This window comes from Rousettus aegyptiacus, unplaced genomic scaffold (assembly GCF_014176215.1).
Source record: "Rousettus aegyptiacus isolate mRouAeg1 unplaced genomic scaffold, mRouAeg1.p scaffold_m13_p_8, whole genome shotgun sequence".
Taxonomy (NCBI): domain Eukaryota; kingdom Metazoa; phylum Chordata; class Mammalia; order Chiroptera; family Pteropodidae; genus Rousettus; species Rousettus aegyptiacus.
In genome coordinates this window covers 33804405-33827403 of record NW_023416311.1, presented here as the reverse complement: position 1 = coordinate 33827403, position 22999 = coordinate 33804405, and positions in this window count along the sequence as shown.

Below are 22999 nucleotides of genomic sequence, written 5' to 3'. Positions count from 1 at the left end.
TTATAATGTAAATGAAACTAGGAGTAAAGCCAAAAACTGACATCCTCTCACAGGTTGGATAAAGCCAAACGATTATTTTTAGATTCATTTACAGAAGAAAGCAAACATTTTATTCCTAGTCTCTAACACTTAGGGAACTCATCATAGCCCCTTGAAATGTTTATTGGGGCTGAGTGAATGGAAAGAGAAGGGAGGAGGGAGAGGGAGGGAAAGAGTATCCTAATTCCTCAATTTTGCCTTCAGGCTTCCCATGAAGTGTACCAAGCATTTGAAATCAGTGACATAATGAGCATTACATAGAAGAACTGGTTGATTCTTTCTAGGCCATAGAAGCTTCTGCATCTCAAAATTTTTATTCCAAAATGATTTTGTCTTCCATTTACCCATAAGGACCTGATCCAAAAGATATTTAATTTTTAAATGGTCATACTAATAATTCAAAACAAAGCAAACCTTAACAAAAAAAAAATTTACTTGAAATCCCTGGAAGGCTTCTAGTGACAGCAGTATATGACTGATGTCGTATATTAGGCCTGCTGGAGAAAAATCAAGACGAAATATGGATTCATTGTTGTTTTTGAAAGGCAGCCATATTTTCAAGAAAATGTGTATACCACGCTTTATTGAGAAATTATGTCTTTCCCCATGATTTCCATCTTTTTCACATGCTGGCAATGGCAAGCAGGTTAAACAGATGTGACGAAAGAATTAATACAGTCTTGGGAACATGTAAACAAAATATTTCTTTTGAAACACTTACCTTTAAATTTCATTGGTTCTATCAGACACTAGAAGAGCTTGTATTAGGAAAGTGATTTACACAAAGCAGAATGCTTGTCCAGACTTAGTGCTTTTTTGTAATATGAAAAACAGGGAGATGAATTTAATATTTCTCCAATGAATTGGCACGGGGTTTAAACTCTTGCTTTGACTAAGATAACTGTGTTTGTTTTAGTGCTAATAAATTCATGTTGGTAAGAATTTTCTTTCTTTTTTTTAAAAGATTCATTTGCAGGGGTGGAAAATTTCCTTTCTTTCCTTCTGGGTACTTTGGGTGGTCTAATAATTAAATTGATGTGGACAGATTAACAAGAGAAAAACAAATTTAATTACGTATGTACAGGAGCCCCATGAAGATATGAAGCCACAAAGGGCAGCCAGGCAATGGAGGCTTATGTAAGAACCTGAGCTAAGGAAATGGGTAGGGGTCTGAGGACACAAAGGGAAAGAAGACCATTCTCAGGAAGGCAGAGAATATTTTTGGAAAACAAAGGTTGCCTTGTTGCCTTGTTATTCAGATAAATTTCTTTAGTTAAAAAGTGTCTCTGGTAATAGCCCTCTTCCTGGTACAGGCCCGTTTCCAATGTAAACTTAGGCAGTTGAGGGGAAGTAAAACGCTTTTCCTGAATCTGTTGGGTTTTGACTGCCTTTAGCTCAAAATAACCCTCCTGCCAAAGTGACATATTTTGGGGGTGGGAAATTCTGCTCTCCTTCACATTCATAGCTGCTACACATTTGTCTCTGTGTAAAACCAACTCTTCCCTCTGAAAAAAGCAGCATAACCAGTCAAAGAACAAGTATATAGGATTAGCACATTATGAAGAATAAAGAGAAGCTTTCAGCTCTCTGTCATGGATGATATTTATCATGTTTTTCACTACCGGCTCTAATAACAGTGCAGAGATAAAATAGGCTTGATGCATCTCTCCTGTACAGAGAATTTTAGAACAGCAACTATGAGAAATCTTCCCTCTTGCAGTTTTTGTTAGTCTAAAAATGGGAGGTGTGTGTGGGGGGAGACTATTTCTACAAAAGTGGGCTTGAATTTTCTGTCTGTTATGCTAATGTATTCATAGAAAAAGCTGGTGCTGAGGGCGGTTCTTCAATTAAGACAAATGAGGCACATTGAATTTCTCCCCCAGGGCACAGCAGGGGTGCTGGCAAAATCTACTTTATTCTTTTCTGTCAGGGCTGAACTGGAAACAAAAGCATGAAAATTCAACACATCCACTTACAGAATAATAAAGGCTGTTGTTTAAAGCGTGAAGAGTTTTGGCACCCTTCTGGGGCCTTATGCAAATCACTCTTTCTCTCGACCCCTACCACACCATTGGTCTTGGAAATTTAAGATGTACTTGGTCGGTTAACAGTTGAAAGGAGAAGAGCAGGCTGAGACTCAATTAGATTTGTATTAAGCAAATAAATCAGGACTGACTGATATTGGCTAAACTAAAATGCATTATGGGCTGACAGTAATTCTAATTTGATTGACAAATATACATGGTATGTTACTAACCTAAATGAAAGCTAAAAATCATTTTTTTAAAAAACGATTTTACTCGAGTAAACAATCCTCTTCCTCTCTAAACTTACACACACAAAAAATAAACAGAGACTTCCGGCATGGTGCTGTTTCCAATCCATGCTCAAGAACACTGGAAACCTATTTCCTGGTACATGTTAAGAGTTTTAAGACTAATTTATTCTGCAGAAAGATGTTTGTTTCCATTGATTTATTTAGTGTAATGTAACAGCTAAACATATTATTTATTTGGTGAGATGAAGCACACCGAACACTATATTTATTTTGTTGAGTAACACAAAAACATAGACCTGTATATGCCCGGTTATTTATTTGGAACTTTGTAGTACATGATGCTTTTTAAAATAGGGTGTGTAAATGAAGTTAAAGCCATCAAAGAAGATTTCAATCAAATGCTCCAAAGCTTTGAGGGGAAAAAAACCCTCTTAACAAAATAGCAGAAATGCGTTGGTGTGTGTGCAGTGAGAGGAATGAGAGATTTTTCCCTCGTGAGAAGGCTCTAGGAGTTTCTTTTTGTTTCATTACCTTGTCTTTACTGTGTATACTTTTAGAATATATAGAACTTTAAGTCATTACATTTAACTTAATTAATAATTATATACTAATTTAATACTTTTGCTTTTGTTATAACCATCTTCTATTTTCCTCATCTTTTCCATTCATCTGCACGGCCACCTTTTCCCTCTGGCTCCCAGATTAGACTCGTTCTTATTTTTCAATTATCTTTCCTTCTATCTTTTCCTACCTGGCTGCTCTTGCCAAGTCCTGGTGTGTTTTGCTCAGCATCAGTGCCAGAAATGGTCTCTTTCTCCCCTTTGAAACCTGCCCAAGCCTTTGCCCCGTGTGGGCTGCTTCCTGCCGCAGCTCTTGCCAGCACCTGTTCTTCACTCTTCCTGTTCTCATCTCTCCTCTGATGAGCACATCAAAGATACTCAGCCAAAATACCTTTTTTTGGCACCCAACCTCACATTTTCCTCCCCATCACCATCAATAATAGCCTGCATTGATACCGAGAGTGAAGTTAGAACATCACGGAATGAGACATCACCAAACGCCCTCCGGTTTCACACACGTTTTCTTTCATCCCAGATTAAATTTTCTGTTTTTACCTTTTCAAACAGTTGCCATCTCAGATCGCTCAACTACTATTCTCATTTATCTCTTCTTATTTCTTTGTGTAGCTGGCAATTAGATAGGTTAGGTTTCTTTTTGTCCTCCCCCCCCTTTTTTTTTTGTCTACTCTTTGCTCTTTTCTACTACCGCCTGTGAAATACCTGAGAAATCAGTTTTTAAAACTTCATTATCTATCCCAACACCTATATACAACCTGCTAATGATAATCCCTTCAACTTATTGTGGATTTAGAATAATTTTGTGCCATAATATTTATTTAATGCCTTTTGGGTTTCAGACTCTTTTAGTTAACATTCTTTATTATAAAACAATTTTTAAAAATGAGATTAAATAAAATTTTCTTGAAGGACTTTGCTTATGTCTGTTAGATTGTCCATTTTGTTTTGTTTTCCCATTTAAAGGCAATAACATCATATACCTTTGACATGTACCAGGAACCCATTCTATGGACTTCTATGAATCTCGAGATTTTGTTTTTCACATTTTACTGTGGTAAAATGTACATGATGTAAAATTTACTACTTTAATCACGTCTAGGTGTAGGAGTCAATGGCATTAACTACATTCACAATGTCATGTGCCCATCAGTGCTAGTCATTTCCAGAGCTTTCCCCTCACCCTAATCTGAAACTCTGTACACACGAACAATAACTCCTCATTCCTCCATGGCCCCAACCCCTAGTAACCACGATTCTACTTTCTGTTCCTATGACTTCGAATATCCCAGGTACCCCATATAAGTGGAATCATATAATTTCGATCCTTTCATGAGTGACTTATTTACTTAGCTTAATCATAATATGTTCAAAGCTCATCCTTATCTGTAGCATCAGCATTTCCTTCCTTTTTAAGGCTGAATAATATTCCATTGTATGCATATACTGTATTTTGTTTATCCATTCATCTTTTGATGGATATTTGGGTTGTTTCCACCTTTCGGTTATTGTGAATAATGCTGCTATGAGCATGAGGGTACAAATATCAGTGTCTACACTTTTATTTCTTTTGGTTGTTGAATCTTGAAATTTGATGACACAAATGTGGCATATGATTTCCTTCATAAAAACTTCTATTTTTCTTCTTAACCCCTTTTCATATCTTCCTCCTTGACATAGCCTTCACAGTGGTTCACTTTCTCTTTTGGGTCATTTTCTGCTAAGAAATACAGCTTTATATTCCTATAAGGCAAAGCTAAGTCAAAACCAGCAAGGTGACATTGATGCTCCCTTCCTACCCCTCTTCGAATGTGCAATAAGTCTGGAAAGAGAACAATTGCTGAATCTTAGCTCTGTGATCAATTGTCCAGTTTAAACCAAGTTACACCCTTAAGGATATAATTTTCAGACCTGAAATTCACATTCAATGTATTTTTCTGCTTCTCCTAATGCAAAGGAAGGAGTGAAAGCAACACAGGAAGCCAGACTTGAGAGGGGGAAATTGACGCCTGGGTAATCAGAACGCTTTGTTCCCTAAAGCCCAGTTAAATAGTGTTGAGCTATCACTTAGTACTAACAGAAACAGTTTTCTCTTGCATCCCTCTAAAAACAACTACTAAATAATGTTAAGTTATCTTTGAGGCAATAATGTGTAACAACTCACAGTTCTTTGGAAGGGAATGTGGTTAAGATAAAAAAGCCCAAAGGCAGAGAGCTTTTAACTCCTAGCTATCTGGTAACATTACTTTCTACTCTCCCTCCCGCCCTACTCTCCTCCCGCATGACCTTTAGCGTAAAACTCTCTGAATTTAGTGTTGGAGAAAGACATTCTTTAATTGCTTGAAGAAATGTTCTTGTTGGTTTTCATTTGTTAATGTAACTTCACTATATTTTAACATGCAAGTGTTGTAGACAGCATAGTGAATTCTGAATTACTAGGATGCATATCCATTTGCTGTGAAAGAGGATTTCAACCCATCAATCAAAGAGTTTAAGTTTCCTCCATAGCAGGTGGTCTTGACTCCTGAGGCAGGTAAAGACCAGGAGAGAAGAGAGTTAGATAGAGATAGAGACAGAGAAAGAGATAGAGATAGTGATAGAGATAGAGGTAGTGATAATAGAGATAGGGAGAAGGAGAGAGAGCAATGCAGGCATGTGATTTCTCTAAGGAGCAATAGTACTCATCTCTTTATCTGGTAGATATAGAGAAAGGAGGGAACAGGTGATAAAGAGTCTCCAAAGGACATATGAGGAGTTTCAGTGTTGTCTCACCAAGTATTGGTGAAGGAAGGAACCCCGCATGGTTGGCAGGCCTGGTCCGAGACAGTGTGGACAATTCTTAAAGCATCCTCAGGTAGAAGTGTCCATGGAGCAGTTCTCATCTGGGTGGCTTATTCAAAATTTTTCTTTATTCAATTAGATATTGCTCTGATTTGAGATATTAATAGCCAGAAATTGGTTCAAAGGTCAAAGCCTAGTACTATGTTTTCTCCTCAGGTGGGGGTCCTGTCTCTTTTTACACAGCTCATATGGCAGCTCTCCCAGCTTTTTTTTTGTGCTCTAAGGTCCCTGAATTGATAGATTGTTCTTTCTTAGTTCTCAGCATCATACGCCTTTATTTTGCTTCTCAAGATATACTTCAAATATAGACATTTTAAAAAGCTAATGCCTTCTCTGTGCAACTTTAAGAGATTTGCAGAGGTGTGCTTGTATCCTTACTTCATTCATATATATCAAGTTTATCTATCATCTATCTAGCATTTATCTATCTAATCTATCATCATCTATCTATCTATCATCATTTACCTATCATCCATCTCAGCATTTTTATAGAGGGAGCTATAATATCCTTGGAATCAAACAGCCTGACAGTTGGTTCTTTAATCAACAAAGTTGTTAAGGGTGGAATACATGAACAATGTTGCCTGTATACTTTAGGCATTCATTTATCAATCTTTTTATGAGGGAACAAGGACATCTCCACCAATTGGGAAATTCTCGTACATACTTATAATTCATAGTTTATAAGTTCCAGTTTTTCTTTCTTTTAAGTGAAGCAAGAGTTTATAGACTATAGCAAAGCATTGTGCAAGTAGAATCATTCCAAATAAGTGGTTCTCAAATGTTGGCATCTGAATCACTTGGAGGATTTTTTAAAACACAGATTACTGAGCCCCATCCCCAGAGTTTTAGATTTAGAGGTGGGGTCTAAGAATTTGCATCTCTAACAAGTTTCCAGGTGATGCTGTGGCTGCTGGTTGAAGGTTCACTCTTTGAGAACCACCGTTGCAGATTTGCATCATACTTTATGGGAAGTATGCCATATTTCATAGAGAGAAAGAAGAATGTTTGGGAGAGTTGGTTAATAGAAAGGACGAAAGTGAATATAAATATATAGCTATTTTATATACATGATATATAGCAATTCATAGTCATATGCATTTGTTTCCAGACCACTCCTAAATCTGACATAGGATGTTGATAATATGTCGTGAATAGTAAGGTTTACAAGAGGTGAGAGGAAGTCCTTCCGGGAAATGAAAATATTCTTTCACACCCTTTCCATCCACAATTGAGCAAGTTAACTTCACAGTGCTTCCTTCCTTTTCTGTAAATTGGGCATGATTACAAGTACATCAGAGAATTCTTCCAAAGACAAAAGATGATAATATATAGTAGTTTTTCTTAAATATTTTAATCACTATCTTTCATGGTAGGTAGGGGAGGACTTGGGGGAAACCCACAAGTACATATTAGAGAAAAACTATTGAGGTCTTCTCTTTCATCTCTTAGAAATGAATATATATCTTGCTGTTTTCATAGATCTGTTTGCTTTAATATAAAAATATTTTACACAATTCGACACTAACCATGTCTATCTTTTAATTTCTGCTATGAAGAACACGCACCTTAGTTTGAGAAACTTAGGAAATGCTTTGTAAACAGTAATAGAGCACACATAGTTTTCTTATTTGATTTTGTTTTATTTTGGCAAACATGTGAGACATGCATTAGCATATTCACTAACTCTGATGTCTCATTTACAGATTTCTTATGCTGATGTTTGGGTTTTAACTGATCAGACATATGATAATATCTCTTTCTCCAGCTGTTGTCTACAACCTTACAATTTTACTTCTAAAATGAGTTTCAGAGATGCTCCGAAGTCAGCCATTTTAAGAGTACAATTGTCCCATAGATTTATTTATCTTTTAATAAAATAATAAATTTGAGCAAAATGAATGAATATGACAGCTAATGATTTCTGTATTACATCATTATATGATCTCTAGCATAATCAAACATTTTAAATATGTATCCTGTATTTACATGAAAGTACTGTTTTAATGTCATTTTTAACTAAAACCTGAAAAAATATATATTTCAATTTATGCATGATTCATTTAATCATTATTTCTTGAACACCTCCTATGCTAACACTGAGCTAGTGTCCATGAGCGATGCAGAAATAAATAAGACACAATCCTTGATTCTTAAGAATCTTAAGAATTTTCCATTCTGGCAATTTCCCAGAGAGCCACAGGACTTTTTCTACTTGCAGACGACAATCTACTTCCAGCTAATAATCTTTAACAGCATGGCTAAAATAACTAGCTGGGAAGTTGTGGAGTCAGCCAGAGGTTGGTGTCGATCCTGCTCAGATACTCCCCAGGTATATGATGTTGGGAAGGTTACTTAAATCTTTTTTCTTTTCAGATTTTCAACCTTTAAAATGGGGACAATTACCTTTACTATGCAGAGTCTTGTGAAGAGTGAATATTATCTATTTGAAGTATGAAAACCAGTGACTAGATTTAGATCTTCCATTTTTGCTTCTTCCTACTTGCTTACCTACTAGTTTGAGTTTGTGAGCTGGACACCAAGACTAGTGGACATGTATAGATGGCTACCTTGGTTCAGGCCCAGATCACGGTTCTAGGATTTGTGATCAGAAGGGCAGGGGGCAGAATGAGTTGTGAATGAAGAACTGCCTTTTGTCAGAAAAAGGGCAATGGCCATCATCCCCTTTTATGGTACCATGTGCTGTCCTGCCCACCAGTGAAAACTGGAAAGGGAAGAGAGTTCATCTATAATTGAATGCAATGCTAGGTTAACTTTATGGTTCATCTATGGGCATACCACAATTTTACATTTGAGATGCAAATCCAAAGAGTTTTCTTCTCTCATAAAATTTTTACTTTGGGTCTTGGAAATGTTTCTTTATAAGAGAAACAAAAAAGGATTAAGCTGCATTCCATTTCTCTTAATTTTTGAAAGATTCCAATGATGAGTAATGGGTGTGTGATTAGGAAGAGTTTATATATAAATTTTGGGGAAACAAAAGTCAACCTGGAAATGCTAATACTATATTTAAAGACATAAATTATGCATTGATCCATGAAGATTATATTCTTAATGGCAGAATTACATAGCCAAACCAAAGGTTCATGGATATTTCAACCTTATATAAATTAGATAATGTTGCAAAAAGATAGGAGTTCACCATACATGTTGATTGTATCCATAGTTTTTTTTTTTTTTTACTCTTCAGAGACAAATTAGAAGCCTTCGATGTTACTGTATATGTTTTCTTGTGTGATATATAGACACACACACACACACACACACACACACACACACACACACACACACTGATGGGATCCAGAACACATCACCCCAAAATACGCAATCTTAGCATATTAAATATTTTAAGTTGAAAAAATTTGATAAAGAGCAGGTATAGGAAGGACTCCCTGACCTCCTCCTTCTTCCCTGGAGCAGGTTATAAGATTCTCATGCGAGAGGTACGTTCCAATATCTAAAGGACAGGCGAATCTCTATCTCTGAAGACAGAGGAACACCAAGAAGAATATGAAAGAACAGGCCTTGCTGTTTCCCCCAGTTCACTATCCTTAGCTCATACCCTTTTGTCCTATCACTATTTTCCAAGACTTTCCACTCTTCATCAAACCTAGTATAAAAAAATTTGAGCTAAACTATTTCTTTAAGTATTAATTTTCTTATGAAGGCTCCCATGTCATGTAAAACTTAGATAAATTTGTATACTTCTTTCTTGTTAATCTGTCAGTTTAATTTTCAAGCCCAGCCAAGGACCCTAAGAGGGCTGAGGAAAGTTTGTACTCCTCTACAGTGTATGTATATATATCGACTTACATCCCAATTCAACACTTTCTCGTTTGTATTATATATTGTCACCAAAAATCTCACCAAGAAATCTTTATAGATTTAGTAACATCTTAAAGCAGAGCAAGCGCCTTGATATGTATTACTCATATATTGCTTTCATTTCATCTTCTACATTTTGAAAGTCTGATATGCATAATAGCAATAGATTTTGACTTACAGCAATTCACATCCAAAGTCTTTTGCCAAGAGTAGTCCATGTTATTATTTGTAGACCTGAAAGCTGCAGGTCACAAAATATATTTTTCAGTTAGTCTTCCCTCTTGTGCCCTGGTGTATAAAAATCTTTCCTCCCTCCTTCTTCCTCTTCTCCAAGTGCCTGGCCTTAGTCTTTCTAGGACCTTTGATACTTGGACTCAGACACAATTCCTGTTCTAAGATCTCCATAATAAAATATATAGACTTGGCTGTTCTGTGAACCTGATTATACTATGCAGAATATAAGTAAGTTGTTTATTATTAAATAAATATGGAATTTATGCCCCACTTCTTAATTTTTATATTTTCATTTGTTTAGTTATAGTTGAAATATATTAATTTCAAGTGTACAACACAGTAATTAGACATTACATAACTTATGGAGTGATCATCCCAATGAATCTAGTACCCATCTGACACCATACATAGTAATTACATACTAGTGACTATACTCTCCATGTATACTCTATACAACCATGACTGTTTGGTAACTACCAATTTGTACCTCTTAATCCCCTCCCGCTTTACCTATACTCCCAGCCTTAAAAATGCTCCCCATAAGTATGAGCTTGTTTCTGTTGTTTGTTTATCCTGTTCTCTAGATTCCACATATGGTATTTATCTTTCTCTGTCTGACTTTCTCCACTTAGCATAATACCCTCTAAGTCCACCCATGTTGTTGCAGATGGAAAGATTTCTTCTTCTTCTTTTTTTATGGCTGAATAACATTCTGTTGTATTTGTTTACCACCTCTCCTTTATCCATTCATTCATTGATGGATACCTAGGGTGACTTCATATCTTTGTTACTATAAATAATGCTGCAATGAGCTTATGGATTCACATGTCTCTTCACAGTGTTTTGGGTTTCTTCAGATAAATACCCAGAAGTGGGATAAGACGGTCTTCTTTGTCTCTTATTATAGCCTTTGTTTTAAAGTCTATGTTGTCTTATATAAATATTGCTATCCCAGCATTTTTTTGTTGCAAAAAAATTTTTTCATGCAACATATTTTTTCACCCCTTTACTTTCAGTCTGTGTGTGTCTTTTGACCTGAAGTGATCCTTTCATAGGCAGCATCTGTAAGGGTCTTGTTTTCTTATCCGTTCAGCCACCCTATGTCTTTTGGCTGGAGCATTTAATCCATTTACATTTAGAGTAATTATTGCTAGATTTGTAGTTTTTGCCTTTTTATTACTCATATTTTTTTTAATCTTTTTTTTCTTTTTCTTTCTTCTTAAAGAAGTCCCTTTAACATCTCCTCTAATACTGTTTTGATGGTGATGAACTCCTTTCACGTTTTCTTATCTGGGAAGCTCTTTATCTGTCCTTTGATTCTAAACGATAACCTTGCTGGGGAGAGTAACCTTGGTTGTAGGTCCTTACTTTTCATCACTTTGAATATTTCCTGCCAATCCCTTCCGGCCTGCAATTTCTGTTGAGAAATCAGCCTATAGTCTTATGGGAGCTTCCCTGTAGGTAACTAACTGCTTTCTCCTGCTGCTTTTAAAATTCTCTCTTTGTCTTTAGCCTTTGGGATTTTAATTATGATGTGTCTTGGTGTGGGCTTCTTTGGTTTGATCTTGTTCGGCACTCTCTGTGCTTCCTGGGCTTATATGTCTATTTCCTCCACCAGGTTAGGAAAATTTTCTGTCATTATTTTTTGAAATAGGTTTTCAGTTTCTTGCTCTCTTCTCCTTCTGGTATCCCTATGATGCAAATATTGATACACTCGATGCTATCTTCATTTTTTTTGGATTCTTTTTTCTTATTGCTGTTCTGATTGGGTGTTTTCTTCTACCGTATCTTCTAAATCACTGATTTGATCCTCTGCTTCAACTAATCTACTGTTCATTCCTCTTAAAGTATTCTTCATTTTAGTTATTGTATTCTTCATTTCTGACTGCTTTTTTTTTTTTGTTTTCTATCTCCACTTCTATGTTTTCTATATCTTTGTTAAAATTCTTGCTGAGATCCTCTCTTCTTTCCCTAAGTTCATTAAGCATCCTTATAACAAGTGTTTTGAACTCTGCATTTGGTGGATTGCTTTTCTCCATTTTGTTCAGTTCTTTTTTTGGAGTTTTGTTTTGTTCTTTCATTTGGGACAGAGTTCTTTGTCTTGCCATTTTGGCTGTCTACTTGTGTTTGTTTCTATTTATTAGATAGGGCTGCTATGTCTCCTAATCTTTGTAGAGTGACCTTATGTAGTAGATGTGCTCTGGGGCCCAGTGGCACAGTTTTCCCTGGTCACCTGAGCCAGTGCTCCTGGTATGTCCCTTGTATGGGTTGTGTGTGCCCTCCTGTTGCAGTTGAATTTCAGTTGCTGTTTTCTCATCAATGGGAGAAACTGACCCTTGGGCTAATTGATAGTGATGACTGGCCATGATCAGTGAAGGAGCTGAGCTGTTGTGAAGGGGCTGACCCTACAGAGCAAGATTTGCTTTAGCAGAGCTCTAGTGCCTGCCCTGTCTGCCCTTTAGGTGTGTCATCCTCAGGCCACCTGGGTGCTCTGGCTTAGATCAAAACTGGCCACCAGGCATGCAAGCCAGGCCTCCTGGGAGAGGCCCTGCTGTAGCCCAAGTTCAGCTACAGCCTATGCCCTGCCTGGGGCCACCTGGCATGAGCCACCAAGCTATCAGCAGATGGCTGCTACACACCCTGAGCTTGTAGGTACTTTGAGAGGCCAACCTGTGAACCAAGGCCAGCTGGTACACTGAGGCTAGATGCTACCTGTTTAGGTTTTGTGAACATTTTAGAGATTTTAAAAAAGTCTGCAGCATGATCCAAGATAGGATATTTGAATGGAAAATTCAGCAGAAGAGGACTGGGCCACAAGTTGGGAAGGGCAGGATCTCAGGGACTCATCAGGGCAGGGTGACCAGTGTCAGCTACCCTGATGGAGACTCAGATATGGTGGCTGCCAGATGGAGAAGGGTTCAAAAAAGGAGCAGTCCCCTCTGCCAGCACTTCTGTTTGTGAGAAAACTGCCCCTCCAACTCTCACACAAAAGCCAGATAATTAGGTTCCTCCCTATATGTTTCTGGCACCCTTTGAGCTGCTGTCCTAGAGCTGAAGCTCAGAGCAAGTGAGCCCATCACCAAGTAAGTTTGTGTGGGGCTCTTTAAGAGGAGAACCTTGGACTCCCGCAGCTCTATGTCTCACTTAGCCACAGTCTCCATTGATTTTCAAGGCCAAGTACTGTGGGGACCTCTCTTCCTGGCATTGAAACCCTGGTTTGGGGAGCCCAGAGTGAGGCTGGGATCCTTTGCTCTTTCAGGGGGACCTCTGAAGCTGAGATATTTTTCCCAATTCTCAACTGCCACACGTGGGAGTGGGCCCAGCTCGTTTCGTGTCTCTGCCCCTCCTACCAGGCTTGAAGTGGTCTCATCTGTGTGTCCCTAGTTATAGGACTTTTGTTCAGCTAGACTTCAGGCGACTCCCAATGATGGCTATTCTGTAGTTGTAATTTTAATGTGGTTGTGCGAGGACACAAGCACAGCATTTACCTTCTCAGCCATCTTGCCTGGAACTCCTCTCCACCCCCTTTTTCTAAAAAGTTTGGCATCAGGGTCTTGATGGGTATATAATATTACATTACCTCTATTTACAAAATCAGATTCGATTTACAGAATTTTCTTTTCTAAAACATAACCTACCAATCTACCATTAGTTAAGATTGGACTGTGCTGGCTGATAATACATTTTTGTTATTTATCAGCAACTGGTATTCAACTGTAGATGTAAAAATGATCTAAGTATTCTTTTCATGATAATCTAAAATTTCGTAGGCAATATACTAAAGCTAATTATTTACAAATAAAGAGGAGTTACTTGTCGAATTTAGTTTCTCATATAAGAAATTAATTTACATAGCCTCACATGGGTCTCTATATTGATTCTGGCATAAAATTTATTGGCATGGCATTGGAACTTATATGCAAATATACATTAATACTAGATCACTAAAATCTAAGTTAAAAACAAAGTCCCAGAACACTTATTCTATCAGTGAACTTTCTTCTATCTTTTTCTTTTTGGCAAGAAAAGTGTTTTTGACAAGGTTTCTAGAAGTAACAAGGTGTTCACATAGGACAAAAACAAGCTGCTGTGGACTGGGATGGTACTATTAAATTTTTGTCACATGCAAAACTCACTCAATCCTCCCCCAATTAAAACACTAGAATAGCTGGTTCTTTAGTCTTTTTTCAGGCAAAAAGAAAAAAAAAGAGTACACATTCACTCTCACACACACACACACACACACACACACACACACACACACACAGAAAAACAAATAGCTTGTCATGGATTTAATGATAAGGAATGGTTGAACCTCAGAAACTAGTTCTAAGGTTTGGATATAGGTCCCCCACAAATAATAGTAGTCAAAGTTCTTCAAATAGAATATTTATTCTGAATTACTGATGCCTGGTCAGATTCAGTTTAAGTTGCTTCCATACTATCAGAAAATAAAGCGTTTACATAACAATGGAAATTCTTTTTTAATTTTTCCACATGGAACTGAAATTGTTCACAGGTCACAGTCAGAAAAAGAGGAAACTGTCCAGATCGAGTACCCTTTTTTATTTTCTCAGCTGGGCATTGCGCTTGGCAATGGAATGTATCTGTACAAACAGTATACTTTTACATTCAGGAAGTGATATTTCAGAACCAGCTTTTGTAAAACAATACTGTAGCGTGGGAGGAAAGTCAAGGCAAAATTTAGATTTCTTCTATTTCATAAATAAACTTTACAATAAACAAAACTAAGTCTATAAAGTAGATTTAAAATATGGCCATTGTATGAGATTCAGCATAACTGCAAAATATTACATTTGATAAAATTAATGCTGCTGCCAGCAGCCCTTATAATTATAAGGGAAGGCAATTGGTAATGAATTCTTTTAACTGGAAATTTCAAATCTCAGGACTGAATGTTGCCCATTATTGGAGTTCAAAGGCAACTATCTCTAGAATTGTTCTTTTAATGCTTGTTGGATGGTTTTAGTTGTTCTTTTCTTGTAGGCACACAATTGTTGTCTTGATCTTTGTGATAAAAAGAGCCTTGCTGGATCTTTGTAGTGAACCCAGCTGGCTTGGTAACATGCCTGCAGTTACAATTCCAAAGTGGGGAAACAAAGGCTTAGAAATTATAGGCTGAGAACTGTTTGTTCACGACTGTGGGAATCTTACCCTAGCCTGTGGAACCAATGGACTCTCTTCATTAGATCTACATTCATTCATAAACTCCCCAATTCCTTGACCTTTTGTCTTTTCCCAAACTTGAGCTTTAACTACAATAAAAACCAACATAGCAACTTCTTTTGTAAATCAATTCCTACCAAAATTCCCAGTGTGCTATAATTCTTCCCCTTCATGTCATAATTCCAAAAGGATAACATTAACTGATTCAATGTTACATTTATTTCTATAATGAGGATATGTCAAGGGGCAAGACTATTCTTAAAAGAAAAAAAAAAAGGCTGTATTTAGACCTATTTTCATGGTGATGAGTTGGCTTTCTCCCTGTCCAGATATGGCAAGATTTTTCCCAAGTTAATTTAAGCAAATAGAGTTTAGCGTGATTATTTTAGACAGTTTAGATTAGAATATTCAGTCCCAAATGAAGTATAATCCAGTGAAATTAATTTCACTGAAGAATACCAGAAAGCAGAAAGAGAAAACATAGCAATTTTACTTTTCTTTCTTTTTTTCACTGGGTGTAAAGGTAGTCTCAAACCAACTAACACTATATCATCTGATTACACAATTGTGACTTGGAAATGCCAGGAATTTTCCTTTATGTGTCTAAATAATGCAAGTTGAATTCAGCAGTGTTCATATAAATGCTTTAATTACACTGAAGCTTTATCAGCAGGGAGTCACGGGAACTATGTTAAACACTGGATAAACATTTTTAAAAGCAAGAACCATTCAAGGTATGCAAAAGTCAGGTTAGTCATAACAGCAGCAGCAACCATAACCACAACAAACTAGGGCAACAGGTAGCTCAGTCTTTTTTATGAGCGTAGGACTGAATTGTTTTTCTTTTAATTTTCCACTATTGCTTTGGGTAAAGTACCTAAAAGAAATGGGAAAGATAAAGCCTCAGAAACTGAAATGTCCTTTGAGAAAAAATAAAAAGAAACTTGAAAAATAGTAGTTCAGATAAATTGAGACTCAGAGAATTTATGCTTTGCCATTAGATCTGAATACTAAAAACAAGGATAAATATAAATTCCTTTTTGGAATACTTTCATAAACTATTCAAATTTGATAAATGACTTACCAACGTGAAATCACATACTCACAGTCAAAGATCACTTTGTTTTCTAAATAGTCTTAGTTACCTTCTGAAATTTGTAGGCCCCTAGCATTATGGAATGAAAGTTTAATTTGGTGTTGGCTTCAGTGTTACAATTTATAGCCATTAATTATTGACTGAGCAATTCATGTCTTCATACAAGAAGGAAAACAACTAATGAGAAAAAAAAAGCACTGCTACTTATCTTTAGTGAAGCTTATAGTTCAGTTTTCTCTTTTGCTCTGAGTGTCATGGAGCTCAGAGGCCAATCTAAACTTTAATAACCCATAAAGTTGATGAATATTCATTGCCATATTTACATTCTCCTTTCCATGGTCTTGCTTTTTAATTCCTTCCTTCCTTCCTCCTTCCTTCCCTCTTTGCTTCTTTTTTTTTGTTCGTTTTCTTTGCTGTGCGTTTTTTTTTCGTATCGGGTCTAGCTCGGAGCTTATAGCAGAGGATAGGTATATTATATTATATGTGATCTTATAGTAGGGCGCTTTCTTTTTAGCGTCAGGAGCGTTCTCATCTCTCTGCATCTTGCTTCCTTCCTCCTCCTCCACATGTTGTTTTTCTCTCTCTCTCCCTCCTTCCTTTCTTTTTTCTTTTCCTTTTTCTTTTCTTTCCCCTTCCTTCCTTCTTTCCTTCCTTCTTTTTTCTCTTCTTTCCCTCTTTTCTTCCTTTCTTTTTCTCTTTCTTCCTTCCTCCTTTTTTCTTACTATTTCATTGTGTGTGTGTATATGCATTTGTGTGTGTATATACACACACACATGTGTTAAATGCTGGTTTGATTAGTTTCTGAAAATAGATAGAAATTGGATAAATATAAATATACATCAATATAGTAAGTAAAACACATTATATGTGAAAAAATGTTTAAATGTACTTTTAAAGCAATGTCCAGGTAGAAGCAGACAATAGTGTGAGAAAAGTGTAGGAGAACTGAGCTAACTGTCAATACTGGGAACTTTTGGGGACATTGTTGTCTCATCTGCTTATTTTCTTTGACCAGATCATCTTTGAGCAACAACATTGTGTGACTCAATTAAACAAATGGCTCCAAATAAGCAAACAAAACTTTATTTTCAGAATCTCTCTTTGAGCAAGCGAGTTAAAAAAAAATTTTCAGGTGCAGATTTTGGCTTAATTGGCAGAGCCCTATATTGGCTGATCGTTGAAATCCTCATAAACTTGTAAAATACAAATTTCCAGGTGTCAGCTCAACTGTATTGAATCAAAACATTTTGGATGGTGTCTTAGAAATTATTTTCAATAAATATTTTAACAAAAATTCCCCAGGAAAATCCGATGAATGGCCAAAATGATCCAATTAGAGTTCCCAAGTTTGGGGTTTTATTGACATTGCTACAAGAAAAATTTCTCTCCATAGATAGTAAATACAGAGTCACAGAGCATACATTTTCTAAAACTGCATGCTGATGACAGTAACTAATTAAAATGTGTGATTCCCGTCATGAGCATAATTCTCATTTGAATATGCATACTTATTTTTATGTCTCATACAGTCGTCTCTTCTATCTGTGGGGGATACACTCCAAGATCCCCAATCAATGCCTGAAACTGAGCATAGTAACAAATTCAAAAGGTACTATGCTTTTCCTATACATACATACCTATGATAAAGTTCAAACTATGCTTGCACTTTGGGACTATTATTAAATAAAGTAAAAGTTACTTGACTGTAAGCACTTTAATCACACAACAGTCGATCACTCAACAGTTGATCTGATAACCAGGACGTCCACTAAGTGACTAACAGGCAGGGAGCATATGCAGCATGGATACGCGCAACAAAAAAATGATTTATTTCCTGTATGAGATGGAGCAGGACAGCGCACAATTGCATTACACTACTCAAATGGCGGCAAGTTAAAATTTATAAGTTGTTTATTTCTGGAATTTTCCATTTAATATTTTTAGACCATGGTTGACTGTGGGTAACAAAAACCGTGGTAAGTAAAACCACATATAAGGGGAGACTATTTAGTTATTTTTTCTTAATTTTTAGTATTTTAAATAAAAACACTTATTCTCATGTTTATCTCCCACCAAAAACTCTAGAAAACACTTTTTTCCCTTTCAGCTTAAAAAACCTGGTTCCAACCTATCCATAGATTCTATAAGCTGCATGTACCATAGATTCTATAATCTAGTGATATTCTTTTAATGATCTTTCCTGCTTAACTCAAAGTGAATTTCTCTTATTTGCAAACAAGCACCCATTATAGGCTTAGTAACAGAATGGTACAAACAACAGGTTTGTCTTTCTATGTGCTTCTCAGATGATGATAAAAACCATTTTCTGGAAATACTTTCCTGTAATGACAAGTGTGTGTCTTTGAATTAGAAAAAGTTTTTGAAGATTTAAAAAAGTGGACTGTGTGTGTATTTTGCAAAGTTATTTTCTATTCTTGTTGGGTTGAGCAGAAATTCTCTGCTAGCCTCATTTTTTAAATATTCAGCGAAAAAGAAAGTACTTCTGTTTCCACTGCTACTAGTGTCCTCCAAGACATTATAGTCTCTCCGTAGATTGCCAGAACTTTGATCTCTTATAAATTCTGGTTCCATCTGGAGAAGCAGCCAATATAAAACATATATTGTATCATTCCACTCCCAAGCTCAAAACCTTTGTAAGGGAAGGATAAGGGAGGAAAATTTGCCACCTCAAAATATGTCTTTGTCAAAATTAATGACAGTGGCGTTAACCTAGGCAAGAATGGGGAAGGCTTATGGGAGGAGCCCTCACACTTATGTCATTATGAAAGCCCTGCAGGAAGAACTTTATGATTATCACAAAGCTCTATGGCTGTGGCAGCCCCTTCCCTTAATTTCCTTTTACTGCCCTTATAAGGGGCTTCCTGCTTCTTCTTGACCCCTTCTGCGTGCATGTGGCCCGCCATGCTGCACATACCGGACTACAGTCCTTTCTTTTCCAGGAATAAATTTATTTTCGTGACAGAACACTTCGTCTGCATTTGTTTATGTGGACATATTTTTGGCATAAGGACTATTTTAGGTTGATTTTTTTTTTTTTAAAGAAACTGCAGACACAGGAAAAGCTCTAAAAACCAAGTAGAAGTTACCCTTTTGTGAGAGACAGTTACATTTATAAGGGAAATCTTCATTTATAAGGGTGTCTTGCTCAGTACCAGTAAGAAAAGGATGATGCTAAATCTCCAGAAATTCTTATATTTGAGGAATATAACAACTTAAATCTGCAGAACAAGCTTACCGCTGTTTACTGTCCTTTTCCTGGTAACTCCCCCAGCTCCAACATCTTCTTTTGTCTTTAGCTGGAGATGGAATTTAAGGTGATGGCTTTGGCCATTTCAGAGAGTTATTCAGTTTTCCTCTTCCATATATCTAGGAAGTATACATGTTATTAAACTTTTGTTTGTTTTTCTCCTGCTAATTTCATTTATGCCAATTTGAATATTAGACCAGCCAAAGAAACTAGAAGGGAAAAAGGGAAAATTTTCCCACTCCTGCAGAAGAAAAACCTCTTTCTCTACCAATCCTTGGTTCTCTTGCTGGGGCCCTATAAATTAGACTGGTCACAGACAGATTAACAAGAGAAAAACAAGTTTATTCACATGTGCATCACACATGTACACATGGGAGTACCCGGTGATGAGTAACCCAAAGGAGTGGTTAAAACGGGCTTATATACCATTTCAGGCTAAACAAAAGGGGATTGGAACTTTTGGGCAGGAGAGGCAAGTTATGGAAAGGTGATCAGGAAATGTATAGTAAACAAAGTTTGTTCAGTAAGGTTTCATATGCAAATTTAAGTCTATGCCTCTTCCATTGATAAGAGTTGTTAAGAGTCCTCCTCTTCTTGGTATGAGAGAGGGAGCTATCCTTACAAAGGGGGAATTTCTTTATAAATGCAAATTTCTTTTACAAAAGGATAATGTGTGCCCTGTTTTAGAGCTTTTTCTGCATCTGCTGGTTCTCAGTGGACTTTAGATCAAAATAACCCATCAGCCAAAGAGACATATTTTGGGGTGGCATAAACCGGTACCCTATCCCCTATCTTCCACTTGTTTCCTGTAACATTTAGAAATACAAAGTCATTATCATGGCCTATAAGGGCTTCCATCATCCCTATTTCTCTTGTTCTGTTCCTTCTCCTGGGCCTATGCTCACGCTCTTTCTTCATACTAACCTCCTTGCTGTCTCTCTGCATACCAACCTTGTTGCTGTGTCAGGATTTGGCACTTGCTCTTCTCTCAGCCTAGATAGCTCTTCTCCAGGTGATTTATATAACTCGGATCCTCATTTCCTTCAGATCTTTGATGAAATTACTCCGTAGCAGTGAAACCATTCCTAAATATCCACCTTAAAGTAGTACCTCTTAGCTACATTTGCTCAACCTTGTTTTGCTTTATTTTCTTCCATGGCACTAAATATCATCTTGGACATATATATTTATAATTTGCTTATTTACTTATTTTCTATATTTCCTCATTAGTATATAAGACAAAGGTGTTTCTGTTTTGTTGACTAAATTATTTTCACTCTCAGTACATAATCAGGAATACTGGTGTGGTAGGTAATGTTAGGTAGGTAGTTAAGCATGAGTGACAGGAATGAAGGCCCAGCTCTGTAACCATAGAAACTTCCCTCGAAGACCTTCCTTAAGCACTTCCCAGAAATACCTCCCTTTTAGGGTTATAAATTATCCCAAATCCTAGAAAACAAAGTCCTAGAGCACAAAAAGCTGCTGGCTAAACCAGCTACAAATGCATGCACAGGAAGTACTGCCCATAACTTCAGCCTCATTATACCGTCATTATAATATCATGACTATGCCTGGAAGTTCATGAATCTAATTATAACAGACTGAATTCTGGGTAAGCACAAGCACATGCAAAGTGTTATATAGTTGCCAACTATCAGTCAAGGCGACCTCACAAACGACCATCTAAGACCTCCCATCCCAGCCCAAATATAAACAGACCTTCTTATTTCTGCATTGTTACAGCATTCCTGGCTGGAAGCCCGCCCCTCCCTTTGGGGCGTACTGTTTCTCTCCTTAGCCTTTCAAATTCCGCCGGGTTGCAGCCTTCTCAGTGCAGCCTTTTTTTTTTCCTAAAATGTACTTTCAATAAATCTTACTTTTTCTAAATTCTGCTGACCTGTAATTCTTTGCTGTGTCAGCGGGGAAGAACCGAGGGACAACACACAATGCCACTGTCCACCGTTCTTCTCCTCCTCCCCAACACCCCTGGGGACCCTGCTGTATTTCACCTCATCCCAGCGGTGACAGTAAGAAATATCTGTCAAATAAATGAATAATTAATCCTAAGTACAGGCAGAAGAGTAATCAAGGGTATTCATTTATTCATATATAAAATCAAGGAGATTCGACAAATCTATAAAGAAAAATGTAAAACTTTAGAATAAGCAAAAGAAATGAATGAGTACCCTTTCCATGGAATGCAGAAGCCTTCAGGGATTACTTAATCCTGGAGAGGTTATGCACCTTTATATAACTGTAAAGTAGAAAGTAACTGGTAGGAAACTAATAGTCATGCTGATAATCTTATCTGCAGACATGTAAATCAATTCTGTCTCATGGAATTTCATCTTGGTTTCCCCATTGGAGAAGAAGTCACTTTTGTATACATTGGCAAATCCATTTCAATATTCCTTATCTACTATGTATCCATTCTTTGGAGTCTCCTTTGAACAAGCTGTAACATCTTACCAGTTCCCTCATTTAATAATGAGTCAAAAACAATCTTTGATATGTGTTCATTTTATATTTATATGAGAGTCATGATTTTACCTCTTTTTGAGATTTGTCCTTTAAAAATTTTGGAAATAAGCCTTATGCAATTTATTTTATTTTATATTATTTATTTATGTTTTACCAAAAGTACATTTTTGGTATTATTGTTTTAGATTTGGCACTTAATGTCCCTGAATTTGCTCATCTCTGATGACTAAGTGCACTAAAACCCAAGACGTAAAAGTCCAGCTACTAAAGGAGGCATGGAAGAAATAGATTGAAAGGCCAGGATGAGTAAAAACATGGGAGAATACTGGATGTTAAACTGTAGAAAGTCAGGAAAGATATTGACTTAGAAGAGGCCATTCATGTGTTGATTAGAAAATAGATACCTTTTTGAAGCTCATTTCAGTTTTCATAGGTAGAGGCCAGTAGGTTTGATAATGAATCTTGACTCTCAAAGAAAATCTTTTTTGGGGGATAGTTTTTATGATTGTAGGAGATAATTCGACTACTGGAATTAGTCAAAGAAAGAATCACATCTGGGTATATTAATTATATAGTATAGGAGTGCTCTTTATCTGGAACTCCATAAATACATATTCAGGAATAAATCTTATGATAAGTTGCAAATTATTTAAGTTCACATCAGTTTGGGTGTTGGGATTTACTTACATAATATGTATACATGTACATTGCATTGTTTATTACGTAATCTTTTAGATGAAATCTCTTAAATCATGCTGGGGCTTAGACTTGTGTGGCCTATTAATTTCTAGTTTAGTCTTATAACTCTACCTTCTCCTTTGCTAGATGGTTTACAAAATATTAATAGGTACAAGCATGACAAAGACCATGAACCAAATATCACACTGGGAAGGAAATAAAAAGCAAATAAAAATGCACCATGTTAAGTGTTCTCAAGAGGGTCACCTTTCCAATCCAGCTACCCTTACCGGAAAATACGTACATTAAAGGCAAATTTATTTATGACTGTGGTCCACTGCTTATCTGCACAATTTATTAGTCACATAAATTTTTTTGCAATTTTGTACTACAGTGGATTTGATAGATTTGTCCACATATCTTGCATAGTACTTTGACAGGCTCTGTCTATTTAAATTTAAATCTATCTATCTATC